The sequence below is a fragment of the Alosa sapidissima genome, chromosome 10 (genome assembly GCF_018492685.1).
Source record: "Alosa sapidissima isolate fAloSap1 chromosome 10, fAloSap1.pri, whole genome shotgun sequence".
In the NCBI taxonomy this organism is placed as follows: Eukaryota; Metazoa; Chordata; class Actinopteri; order Clupeiformes; family Clupeidae; genus Alosa; species Alosa sapidissima.
Window position 1 is genome coordinate 2,627,436 of NC_055966.1, and position 14,589 is coordinate 2,642,024.

The 14,589-nt window shown below is 40.0% G+C and overlaps 1 protein-coding gene across 2 annotated transcripts in view; it reads right to left on the bottom strand.

The window, feature by feature from the left end:
* ncalda (neurocalcin delta a) overlaps positions 1-14,354 on the bottom strand; it is a 31,301-nt gene extending 16,947 nt beyond the window's left edge. Inside the window, exon 1 of one of the 2 annotated variants that reach the window (XM_042107537.1) lies at positions 14,212-14,354. The gene's annotated coding sequence lies outside the window, so the exon portion shown is untranslated. Of the gene's footprint in view, positions 1-1,263; positions 1,438-14,211 lie in introns of those variants that run through there. The other variant, XM_042107538.1, reaches the window with a different exon arrangement.
* Between the last annotated feature and the right edge of the window lie 235 nt (positions 14,355-14,589).

The following is a 14,589-nucleotide window of genomic DNA, read 5'->3' on the forward strand; positions in this document are numbered from 1 at the left end:
CACAAAAGACAAATGATTATATACCTACATAATTATGCATTGGTTATGCTGTTAAACAATGGTGTGCAGTATCTCCTTATCTTCCTCTGCATCTTTATTTTGTTCTTCAATTGTCATGCATTGCTGATAATTCCATCTGAATTAAATCACTCATCAGTCTACAAGCATGTTTCTATTGTACAACAGAAAGTACCACCTATTAACCGACACCTCTAACAAGTAATAAGATTGATTATGATTAAAAGAGTAATTGTGGATTGGTCTGTTGCCATCTGTCATGAATAGGCCTATCCCAGAATCTTTTGGTCACCCACTATACGGAAATGATAAATGCACATTACTGTGCCATATAAGAAATAAACCTTCTGATTAAGTGTACAATAGAGTATTAAATAATAAGCTACACATATTGATTGCGTGTTGAAATGGGTTGCATTATCAGAACATGTATTGGACAAAAGTTAGAAGAGGAACACTCGTTGAAAAATACACTTTGGATAAAGCCCCTCTTTTTCACCACTTTACTGGTAAAGAGTACATCACTTCGCATTTTGAAGAGAGTCCTATGTGAATGTTCCATTCATTCAAAGCGAAAGAGCAGCGATTTCATAATGTCACATTTAACAGTTATTGAGAGAGAGAAATGGAGTAAAGAGTACAGTGAATATTCAATTTAGTATGAGAGAGAAGGGTTGCGTTGCTTGGCAACAAAAGATGCCAAGACATGAAACTACTTTTGTGGGAGGAGGATGAATTAACAAAAATCTAGATAAACTATAGATAACGAAATGTAATGTATTTAAACTCGACTAGTTGGTAGCAGAAATGCCACACTAAAGAACAGTTTTCTGCTGGTTAACTAAGCAATCTCCAAGGCCCTGGGGACTGCATTTCCCTCTTCCTGTGTTATTTCAGAGCAGCAGTGGGTGTGTGCCTGTATGTAGGGGGTGGGGTGGGGGGGGGGTTAAAGATAGCCAGGGAGGTTGCATGCAAGTGTGCAAGAGATAGGGAAGAGAAGAAGAGCAAGCCAACTCCCCCATGGGAACAGTAATCTACAGCATCTCCATGTCTGCTTGTTTATTTAAACCCACTGCACATTGGTACAACAACCTACGTAATAAGCTTGTGAACCACTCTTACTGAGATATCCATCGATTCAATGAGCATTTTAACAGTCAATAACATGTTTGTTTTGTTCTCATTCCTTCTATTTTTGTAGATTTCTTATTGACCACATCAGCCAAACAAGACAATAAGCCTTACCTCTTTGCTTATTTGTTGATGGAGGCGTTCAACAATCCATAACCTGATTGTTAATGAATTGGATGACAGCTGTAGATGCTTCTCTAATCAATAATTAAATAAAACAAAGACAAAGAGATGTAGCAACAGGCTGCAAGACTCCTTTATCAAAGTCCACAAGATTCTTCTAGACTCTCAGCAGCTGAGGACCAGAACTCTGCCTCCACCCCCTCGCACACACTAACGTCAGAGCCCTACGGTCACATGAAAAGAAGCAGCAAGTCTGTGTTGCCCTGGAAACAGGAGCCCTGTTCCGTAGTGATTTCAATGGGTTATCTGTCACACTGAAAAAAGCACTTATGACTACACTTTGATATTTAAAGAGAAAGATGATAGAACAAAAGACTGAAGAACACAGGAATTTGACAGATCATGGCCACATTGATAAATAAAAGACCAAAGACTTAGTTAACAGAGAGCAAAAAATAAAGTTTATGCTTCAGTGAAAAAGACTTAAAATGTGACAGAATATGTAGCCTTGTAAATAAAAAAAATGGGGCACAGACCAAAAACAATATATGAACTAAATACTCACACTCAAGTCACATGCAAATAAGATTAGGACAATACTGTCTGTCAAAGACCTTTGAAGTCTACTCACAAAAGAAATGCAATCTTTAATGTAGCCTAATAATAAAATAGCATAATAATAAAATAAATTGCTGTGTAGCCAAGATTGCCTCGAGAAAACATTGAAACTTTCTGTTGGATAATGACTGAACTTCAGCCTTTGTGATACTGAAACCGTAGCATCAAAAAAGATTCCTGCATAACAACATATTGATACCTTAGTTTTCTGAAGCTAAATAGATACTGCTACACCACACAGTGCTATAGACCAACAAGTTATGGTATGGTCTGATGATGGATGAGCTCAAATCATACTCATCTCTTGAAAGTAAATCTCATAACAGATCTCACTGCAAATTCAAAAAGAAAACAAGAGAGGGAGTGTAACCGTTCACTAAGGTTTTGTTTAATTCTCTATTCTAAAAACTAAATGAAATTATTGGATTAATTATTCACAACAGGGACTGAAAAAAACTGATAAGTAACCTACATTTTCACTAATCTTAAGTATTTTAAGTTAACTTTAAGTATTTAATTAAAAACAATTACAAAACATAGCTTTTTTAAAATACTCTTTCTGGGAAATCTAGGCAGTACCCCCCACTTTCTTCATTGAAATGGAAATGCAGAGCATTTGGTGGTAGTCAATACTCCATAGTCAGTAGAATCATACATTCCACTATACAGAATAAAGAGACCTTAGTGGTCATTATTTAGTGAGCAAAACCCTGACTCTTTCTCCTCCTCCCACACTGTGGGAATAACAATGGCTTTGGTTGAATTCCATCTGACGGCCCAGCTGCACTTAGGGGCCCCAAATGTGGCCCCTGAATATGGAAGGGTGATTGAAGAAAGCCCAGGGTAACCTCTGTAGCCTAAGCTATTTTGTGCCATAGAAATTTGAGCGGGTACTCAGATGTTTGCTTTTAAGGACAAATGAGAGAGATACTAAAGAGAAGCAGGTGCAGTGGAGATCATGAGGATATATTTTGAAAAAAGCTCTGTGACCCCAGGTGAAATGAAAACTCTGTTGTCCGTAGTAACAATATCAGATTAAATGTCCCATATTATACTTCTTTTTCAACAAGTCAAAATAGACCTGGGTTGATGATGGGTTGCACAAAACATGTACCTGAAAAATTCCTCTCAGATTAACACATTATCAGCAGCTCCATTCTTGCCAATTTCAGTCCCTTTTAGAATAGGCTGTTTCTGGGGCCTGTTGCCTTAAATGCAAATGAGCTGTTGTTGGCCACGCCCCACTCCGGAACTGATTCCACGTTTACCTCAACAGGCAGCATTGTCGTAAGCCAGGGAATACTAGTCGGTCGGTGACACGGCGATGGAGGACTCTCCACCAGAGAGCATTCGACTGCCAGTGATAAAATGCAATTTGTTATGTAGGAATAATAAATAATGTGTGTCAAACGTCTGTTTTAATGTCTGTAGTAAAGTAGACTAGTCAAGTTATTGGAGTTTAGCCGAAACGTCTGCTAAATACAATAACCATAGCAGAATCAATTCAGACACCTGCATGTATGATGTAACATGGCCTAACAATGTTAAATGGCACTACGTAAAACTTTATTTGGGTCGGTATATAGACCCAGTAGAGTGTAAAAAGCATTTGTGAAATTGGCTGCCTACTACCAGGTGGCCTGAGTCGCTTCCAGCGTAGGCTAGGCTACGTTATATGGCCTTCGTCCTCGTACCTACGGCCAAATTACAGCCCCGCGGGGATACCGTTTACCAACCCCACTCCCACTTGTCATAATGCTTAAATATGCCAACAAGAACGAGACGTGTCCTGGACTTCTATTTGTATACTTGAAAAATGGATGATATCAGGTGCATAAAAGACGTTTGGATACACAAAATACTGTTGATACTCTTTCGCATGGTGCTGGTTGGAAACGATGGGCTACGACCAAAATGGAGGACCTTCGACAGGAAGCGTCTAACCTAGTGGGTGGGAAATTTCAGATGGAGGTGGGTAGTCAGCGCCCTATATGGCTCTGGGTGTAGTAATATTCAAATTTCCCCCATGGTGACGTCTCAATAGGGGAGATTTCTGACTAGCTCACAGGAGCGCAGTTATTGACATCAACCTCTCTCAACTAACCCACAAAAACTCAACACATGGTTTTGTTTCGCACCTGGAGTGTTTGTAGAAGCTTCAGAGACCCAAATGTAAGTACAAAAGCACAGAAAAAGTGAGTTTTGCATACCGTAAAACTTCAAATAGCCCGGGCTTTTATTTTCCCAAATAGCCAAACTGCACCGGCTAGTATTTGAGACAGGCGTCTATATGAAACAGGCCTTTAATTCCCTTCACACAAAACTTTAACTCTGATAAAATGGGAAGTATTATCAAATTAATTATTTCAAACACACAGAATGCCTACCCATATGACTACAACAACAACACGTTACATTTATATAGCGCTTTTCTCAACACTCAAAGCGTTTCACATGGAAGGGGGGACCTCACTAACCACCACCAATGTGTAGCACCCACCAGGGTGATGCACGGCAGCCATTATGCGCCAGAACGCTCACCACACACCAGCTTGAGGTAGAGAGTGAGGGAGTGAATGAGTCAATTACAGTGGGGGATGATTAGGGGGCCAGATTGAATGAGCCAGGTTGGAAATTTAGCCAGGACACCGGGGAATCCCCTACTCTTTGCGATAAGTGCCATGGGATCTTTAATGACCACAGTGAGTCAGGACCTCGGTTTAACGTCTTATCCGAAGGACGGCATCTCCTACAGTACAGTGTCCCCGTCACTGCACTGGGGGATTGGGATCAATCTTTTTGGCCAGAGGGAAGAGCGCCACCTACTGACCACCCACCAACAGCACTTCCAGCAGCAACCTAGTTTTCCAAGGAGGTCTCCCATCCATCCGATGATGTTGTTCATTGAGTGAGATAAGATCCGAGAGTCAAAACGGATAAAACACGTTCTTATTAAACGGAATTTACTAAGAGATCATACAACACTGAAAGCTAATATTTTGTCACAGACAAACATTTCATCTCACAGGTAATGAATTGATGCATAATGTTATCCGCAAGTAGTTGACACAGCTAACCACCAAAAACCCAGCTGTTTTAACATTAGCCTACCAGCTAAGGCTCTAGGCTACATACATGCTGCTAACTGCTGATAACTTTGCCTTTTTAAAGAGTTTTGTCTCTCCGCGATTGACTTTGTTGTGATATGAACAAACTAGTTAATTTGCATGCATGTGTATTGCGCTTCGGTGTTGATGGTCATTCGGCCGCATTTATTTGCGCTACAACAATCTACAGTAGTTTGTTCCGATTCACGTGCAAGTAGCCTACAGAGGAGAGGAGCGGGTCTGTGTGTGTGTGTGCGCGCGCGCGCGCGTGTATGTAGAGCACAGGACAAGGAGAAGCCGTGTCAGTGCCACTACATGTAGACCTATTTGTTAACTAACGAAAGAAGGTCATATCTACATGAAATAGAAACGAATCAGAATCATTAAATGTTTACAAGGCTGGAAGTTCAACAAATATATGTCTACTAATGTGATTAAAATAGTTAAATAAAAAATATTTCATTCATCAATCTTATTCAATGACCTAATGTCATCATAACATGGGCCTGGGCTCCAGGAAAGAACAGTTTATGTTTAACTTATCTAATTTTGTGTTGGTCATACTATAGAATAATATATTGCTTGTCTTTGTTGAATAAGACAGAAGATAAAGAGCTTAAAAATAATCGCATATCGCATCACAATCGCAATATTGGTGAGAAAAATCGCAATTAGATTTTTTTCCAAAATCGTTCACCCCTAGTGTGTGGTCCAGGGGAGGACGAGGAGGGAGATGAAGAAGGAGGAGCGGCCGGCGACTTCACCGAGGGCGGCGACTTCACTGGCTGTGTGTGGATCTCTGATTACTGGAGCACCCAAAGTTCACTGGGCTTGACACCAAATTTCGCTCGTGTAATGACCGCTTTCAGCTCTTGTCCTCCTGCATCCACTTCAATGACAACTCACTGAGGTTGGAGAGAGGTCAGCCGGGTTATGATCCACTTTTTAAAATCCGCCCACTCATGGATCTAGTCCTGAAGAGTTTTCAGAGCGAGTACTACCCCCACGAACACCTCTCCATTGACGAATCCATGGTTTCATTTCGTGGAAGGGTGTTTTTTCGTCAGTACATGCCAAATAAAAAAGACACCGGTTTGGTCTGAAGAATTTTGTCCTGTCAGACTTGACAAGTAATTACACGTACCTGTGGCACGTATACACTGGAGGGGCCTTCAACTACGATCGCTGTCTGGGTATTGGCCATAGTTCAGTTGTTGGCTTGCTAAGGGAGGCCAAGCTTTTGGGGAAGGGACACACTCTATATACTGACAGCTACTACACCTCACCCGCTCTTTTCCAAGAGCTCCACCGGCAAAACACCGGCGCGTGTGGAACTGTTTGTGTGAACAGGAAAGGTATGCCCCCTCAACTCCATGGTTAGAAACTGCGGCCTTCAGATCCCCCACTTTTAACTGCGTCTTTTCGTGATGCTGGTACAGTCACCGTCCTCTCCACAGTGCACGATAATCTCGTTATCACCAAACGAGTGCGTAGCAAAGGGCAAACATTTGTAATTTGGCTACAAATTTTGTGTCCTAATGTTAACGTTCGGCTGAATATATTCTCATCCAAGCTATTGGAAGCCTAACTAATGAAGAATTAGTGACCTTTGTATTACATTGCTCACCATTTTTCATGATCTGCTAGGCTTTGTTGAACTCTTTTTGCATGTAGAAAACATACGAGCCCACATTCTGAGCAGCGCAATTGACCTATCGCAAGCCCCGCCCATCGAACGTGGATGAGCCAATGGCAGTCCAGTAGCTCCGCACATGTAGATAAAGTCCGACAGACACCTTATGGCTCCATAGAAATGCATTGGAAGCCGTGATTTTTTTCCGGTTTTATGGGATTGTATAGTGATATAAATGGAAAAGGGACGACCAAACGACATGTGTGGGATTAACGCAACACTGATACACAGAATAATGGCTTTCAATCTTGATTATGCTTTATTGTTATTATGTTAAATTAGATTAAATTCTCCTCCCAGCTCTCCCCTATTTTAAGCAGAGTTAAACTTACTCCTTAGCAAACCACAATGAAACAGTGCTCCACCACTCTATGGATTAAGCCAAACAGTTAACTCAATGTAAGTAAGATAAAGAAGATAGTTTATTGTTCTCAGCACTGCCAGCATTATGTATAAAATGATTGTCACTTAGAGGAGACTCGTAAACAACTAAGGTTAGCATAGTTAGCTAACCGCTGCTAACGTGCTAGCATCGCCTCGTCATAAAAGCATGGGGCTGTGCACAGTAGTGTAACATTTATTCACCAAAAATTAATAAAGTTGAAGTCGCTCTGCAATGTGACTATGTTTCCTTTTATTTGCAGTACCATGTTCCTTACATGACATGACCTGGTGCCCTAGCAATATGCATGCAAGTCTATCTAGCACAGCTAGCTATTAATATCAGTGAGTCCCACTCGCCCCCTGTCGGACAAGTTTGCAGGAAAGTGTGCGAGAACGCGTGTTCAACATGGGGACGCAGCACCCCCATTTAGCCGAGTGCAACAGTGTATGCTGGATTTCTGGGCGTCAAGTAATATTGATATATTCAAAAAACAGAGGCCAGAAAGGCCTTCAGTATGCGGATGGACACATTCACAATGTCCGCTGTTATCAACAAGGTGGAACACCACAAATCGAGGACAAACCAATCCGGTGTTACGGATCTTAATGGGATATGCATGTTAACTGGGGATAAACAATTAGCACGTTATCACAAGCAGGTAGTTTACCTTATTTGCTGCAGATGTGACTGATTCAATAAACAGGTCTGTGCAAACATATGGTGTTGACGTGCCATAACAAAATCTAACCATATTTCGAGGATTAATTGAAGACGGGACCAAGTGCTGCAGATCCAAGTTCCCACGCAACTTGGGAGAGTGGCTAGCCTAGGCAGCTCATGTTGGGGAGGTAGAGAGATAGCCTACTTATTATTTTGAATGGCTGCTTTAGAAGGAAGAGTTCAAATAAACATGATACAAGTGTATTGAAAAGAAACCACTAGATCTATTTGAGATTAAACCTACCACACACGACATATCTGCATGGCAGGCAGACGCCATCAAGAGTAATTGCAGACGTGATTTGTCTTGCATAAGACTTCATCAGTGCCCGCTTAGGCTAAATGTGGGCAATGTAGTAGGCCTTTGGCGATTTCGAGACTGCATAGCCTATACAGCAAAGCATAGTTTTGAATCGGCACATGATTTGATCTTTAGAAGACATTGGCTATCTCTCGTTCATCCATCAATAATGCATCGCAGTAGAATATTGCGTTTGTTGAAAAATGATCGTTAGCTTATTTCTTTGAACAGTCTTCTATCCCAAGTTAAACATGGCAAGGTAGCCTGTGCCTAAAAGCTGAAAGTATTCTTGTTGTGTGTAAGGCGATACTAGTGATGGCGAACTGAAGCTTTCTGAACCAGTGAAGCTTTTAATCCAATTGTATCGAAAAAAGGTTCAGTACTCGAAGCTTCAGAACTCTATGAGGACCTCTGCTGGTGAAAGTTAAGGATAGCATTGTGTCACGAAGTGTTTCAGACATTAGCCATGAATGTCTGAGTCGAAGATGAATAAATGTTGAGCATGAATTAATGGAAATAAATAATGTCATAAATAGGCCTAACTAGGCCTATTTTGTACCCTGTATAAATACAAATGTAATTGCCTTCTCTACAAAAACAATAAAGATAGTATTTTGGCTGTGAACATTTCTTGTATTTGTAAACCAATACATCAATTTAGGAGGAAGATGAATAAAGAATGGGCATGCACATACATTTCTGTGATTATATTGAGTACGTAGCCTAGACCAATTGTAATCTGGGTTGTGTTAAAACTGCGATTCAGTACTGCACACGCCTGGACTCGAACCCGCGAAACAGACGCACCTTAGAACGGGAGTCGAGCGTGCTAACAATGGAGCTAAAAGCCCACGCTATAAGCTTTCGTGTCAGCAGCACTATTGACTCTGTTGGCTCTCCTTTTTCAACAACCCACAACGGCGCGCCCCGTGTCGTGCAACTTTAATGCTTTGAATTAAATTTCGAAGCAGTCACGTGGGTGTGTGGGAAACGAAGCTTCGGACGTCACTGATCACGTGATTATCACAAAACGAATCAAGCTCCGATACAAAGCTCCACTCCAAATTGGTTCATGTCTTTGATACACGCTTCGAAGCAGGGGGTTCACAGGTAACATCACTAGGCGATACGTGATTGAGTATGAGTATGAGTGTGCGAGTTCAGTTCCTGCAAGGTAGGTATAATTTTTTGCGTAGGCTTATATTGTCGTTTTAACAGTGGAAACCAGGTTTAGTTATGTTTTTGTGTGTAGTTTTGAACACAAATAAAGGGAACATTTTCGTACACACTCAGATTTCTTTACTGAAAAGTAGCAGCCTATCCAAAGTTATGCAAACTTAGGCCTGTGTGTGGTAGCGTTTCACAAGGTCAGGATATCGGATGTCACTTCTACAAGTACCCCAGGCATATATTTGAACCTTTTTGAGCTCTTTAGTTATTTAGTTACTTAGTCTACTTGCAAAAGAAGCATTATAGCATTCGCATAACCGGCGTATTGTCATACAGAATGGACATTAGAAAATTCAAAATTGACCGAGGTCCTCCGAAGTCCTCATTGTGACATAGTAAAAAGGGGCGGGGCTTGGGATCGGTCGCCAACTTCACCTTACGGCTCCATAGAAATGTATTGGGAGCCTTGATATTTGTCCGGTTTTATGGGATTTTAGAGTGATGTTGAGTGAGTTGAAAAGGACATATGTGGGATTAACACAACACCGATACACAGAAAAATGCCTTTCAATCTTGATTACGTTTACTGTAATTATGTTAAATTAGATTAAATTCTCTCGTCCCAGATCTCCACTATTTTAAAGCAAAGAGTTACTCCTTAGGAAACCATAACGAAACAGTGGGATTGGTTTTGGCAAGCCATTGGGCTGATACATAGACTGACAGTGCAAACTCGACCAGGAAAAACTCGACTTGGGGGGGGGGGGGGGGGGGGGTTCCACGTAACTGTATCACTTAAACGTAACTTAATGTGGATGTGTGCTAGATATCTTTTTAACTTAAATTAATTGAACATAACAATGTGACTTTGATTGAACAGGACAGTATTAAGTTGAGTCAATGTAAGAATGCTGAATTAATTGAACATAACAGCATTAAGTTGGTTGAACACAGCCATATTAAGTTGGTTCAATGTAAGAATATTAAATAAAAATAAAGGAATTCAATTACTTACCATCTACTTTATTCACTCTTGTTCAGTTAATGTTATTTATTTGAGTCAATTGTAAAGAATATAGTATCTTTAGAGTTATTTTATACAGTTTCGTGGAACCACTTGACAAAACATTTTTAATTAAATCCAACAAGATATTTGTGTGCACTTTATTTTTGATGGCACTGAACTGAAAATGTTAATGGATTTTTTTCTGTAAATTTAATTCATTAAAACTTGTATCAAACCAGTTTTTGTCTATGCTGTCAAACGTGGATTAGTTATGTTCCCAGTTTTTATATTGGATGTCATCACTTTATAATACATCATAGGCCTATATCAGAATATTCTATTACTGTTAAGCCCACTATGAATATTAAAATACACACAACCATGTTTCCTGTATCATACAGCTTTTCTACTGGGAGGTTTACAACTTATTCTGAGTCAATTTACCCAAGTTTGTCACTAAACCACATAGGCCTACTTGGAATACCCCTCAGATGCCTGAATGGCACTGATCTCACTTAAATGTTTATGGAACCTTTCTGTGGACTGTGAATAATGCTGTTGATGGAACTTTTCTGTCAACTGTGAACTATATTTAACTCATTAAACTTGTATCAAACTAGTTTTGTCTATGCTGTCAAACATGGATTATGTTCCCAGTTTTGATATCGGACGTCAGGTCACTTTATATCATATATCAGAATATTCTATTACTGTTAAACCCACTATGAATATTAAAATACGCTATATCATAGCTACATGTATGACCTTTGCAGCAAAAAAAAACGTGTGAGAATCTGTTCGGTATTCAGTGAGATATGATTAATTAAGTGCGCTGACAGCTCATCTCACCGGCCAAACAGATTACACTGAGTGGAGTGGATGACCGGTCCAAGATGGCGGCTCCAAATCTCGTCAGCGCTAGTAAGGAGTAGCGGTCGATGCGGCGTCTATGTATATTATGTCTATGGTGCCACTGATCTATATGTCTATGGTGCCACTGATCTTTATAGATCCGTGGGCTGTGCACAGTAGTGTAACATTTATTCACCATATAATAATGAAGTTGAAGTGGCTCTGCAATGTAGGCTATGTTTCTGTTTTTTGGCAGCACCATGTTCCTTACATGACATGGCCCAGTGTCCTTGTAACATGCATGCAAGTCTATCTAGCACAGCTAATATTAATATCAGTGAATCGCACTCGCCTCCCGTTTAAGTTTGTCACCCAACAAAGCTAGATATGAGTTTTTATACATGTGTCTCCATGTCATACTGCAGTTTTTCAACGGATTGTAAATGATTGTTAATGAATTTAGGTCCGTGGCTCTCTAAAAGAGCCTCTTGTGCTGTAACTTTTGCAGAGTTTGAGTCTTAACAGCTACAGTATACTGTACCATTGAATTTCTAGACAACTCCTTTCTGAGTTTGACGGGCATAGTAACAATAACTAGGGGGGCGTGGCTTTTGCGAACGGTCAATTAACAGGCTGCTGTTCACTTGTCCTTTTGGACGTGAGCTAAAGTTGGACATAGCAACAGTAACCAGGTAGGGGTTAAACAGTGTGATGGGCTGGCGCGTTGACTGACAGTTCGAGAGGATATTTGCAATAACTTCAAATCAGAATTTAATACATACTATATATTTCAGAAAAAAAAATATTTATGAAATTAAATCATCATACCAATTATGGGTTATGATAATTATTTCAACCTGATAATGAATGATGGAAATGAGCAACTAGATAGCCCATAATCCAAAGCAGTAGCCTAAGGTCTGAGACGCCCGGAGAAGGTACAGTGTGAACAGGAGTCCAACTCGGAGTCTCTGCATGGTTCGATTTGAACTCCGCGGTGCGGTTCGCCTAATCTTTGCATTGTGAACACAAAGCGCCCTGGGTTCACTTTTACTTTTTGCATTGTAGCCTATTGCATCCTCTTTGACTTGCCATTGCCAAAAGAGAAGGCATGTAGTTTATTATAAAAACTATTACCATTAGGCCTATAACAAAACATTATACAGACATTTGTATCATATACTGTAGGCTACAGCCAAACAAGTGTGTAATGTTAGGCTATTGAATATATTTTCATCCATTGTCACTGAAAATGTAGAAATCACTTCAAATCAGATCAACTTCAGATCAGAAATAATTCTGAAAATATTTTATAATTTTAGAAAAATATATATGAAACAAACCACCACCAGGCACCTAACCCCTCACTGCTCCCCGAGCGCCGCTGTTGTTGCAGGCAGCTCACTACGCCGGGATTAGTGTGTGCTTCATCTCACTGTGTGTTCACTGTGTGCTGAGTGTCTTTCACTAATTCACGGATTGGGATAAATGCAGAGACCAAATTTCCCACACGGATCAAAAGAGTATATATACTTATATATATATATATATATATATATATATATATATATATATATATATATATATATATATATATATATATATATATATATATATAATTATTTCAACCTGATAATGAATGATTATGAAAATACATAACTAACCCAGAGCAACTACATACATGTAGCCTATAATCCAAAGTAGCCTAATAAGGTCTGGGACCCCTAGAGAAGGTATAGTGAACAGTGAACAGGAAGAAAACTGAGACCCCATCAGAGCTGACTTCTTGTTTCAAACCAGTACTTCTCAACCAGCCACTGGTGTGCCGTGAGTGACGCAAAGTGAGGTGTGCCATGGAATTCGAGGAACCCAGTAGCCTACGTTTTCATACAGGCTCATGAAATTGGCAAGGGCTATTTTTGCACGCATCAATGACCGCTTCTTAATTAAAAAGCTCAGTTAACACCATGTAGCCTATGCTGTGGTCTCAGCTCATGAACACTGTATAGAAAAATATGGGCATAAACATTCCCGTTTTAGATAAAGTGTGTACATAATGTATCAGTAACCATAATTCGTGTGCCTGGGCATTCTGGTTTAGACCTTGGTTGTGCCTTAGCCCCAAAAAGTTTGAGAACCTGTTTTAGGCTAGCTACCAGCTGGGCATATAGGGTCAATGAGTTTGGCATTAGCATAGGCCTATATTCTGTAAACAAAGTGACAAAAACAGTTGCCTTGGGAAATGCAAGGTAGGCTAGAGTTCTGCAAAGATAGGCTAATTGAAAGCCTATAGGCTAGACGTAGCCTAAAATTAAGAATAAAAATGGGAAGTTATGAGTTTTCAAAGTCTGGCGTTTTGAGCTTAAGCGTTTCTTGGTTTTAAGCGCAAGAAGTGGTGAGCGGTTTCAAGGAAATTATGAAATATGGATGTTTTAAAACGACTTTTTTCCAGCACTAGCTTATGTCTTTGTAATAATAGGGTGACATTTTGATTAAGAGTGAGCAGTTCAATGTTCTCACAACTGTGGACGGGTTATCCACAGGCAATCACAACCAACATTATAGGCTAGCCATTACTTATTTGTGGTGTTGCATGGGAGCATGTTTAGAATATGTCTGGGAACAACATCGTGAACAGGCCGCGATTTGCCAATAACCAAAGTAATCGTCAAGTAGGCTAATGACATGCTAGATCTTTTATAACAACTGTAGTTCGAGGGATAAAATAAGGGTCAAATAAGCTCTTCGTGCATACCCTACAAATAACGCTATATTCTGGTTTTAAAGGGAACTAGATGTAAACGTAGGCTACAAGAACGAAACAAAGGCCGAAAGTTTATTGACATCGACTGAAATTTAAATATCGTTCGAAGACGACTTGCTGCTGTAAACTGTATGGGAAAGACATGTCCAGTTACAAAAGCTTCAGCAAAGCCTAACGCTCAAGTTCAATTATTAAACTTGAGTAAAAACCGATACCAACGTTAATAGCTGATACAAGTGCACAATCAACCTAAATGGATGCCAGAATTCATCACAATATGGGCAGCCTCCTGCATAGCTTAGTTTTAAACTTCAGAAACTTACCACGTAGTGTCGTCGCAGTTAAATCACTGAAGACGTTGCGGGCTTAAATGTATTCACATAAAACTTTACACTAACTTGTTAGGCTACAAAGGAAACTCAACCGTATGCCATAGGCAAGTAGCGAGGACACAGTTGATGACGTACTATGATTGTGGATCAATTCAAGGAGGAGCATAGCCTACACAAAACTTCAGCAGTTTGATGCACCACTCTACCACGACATCTGCTGGCCAAGAAGTTAGGCCTAACAAATAAAAACGATCAAGAAATCCAAAGTTCCAAACATTTCTCTAATGACAAAGCCTCTAAAAATGTGTTCATTATTTGTCCATTTCATTCAAACTTAAAATATCCTGATTATTGTACATTTTTATATTG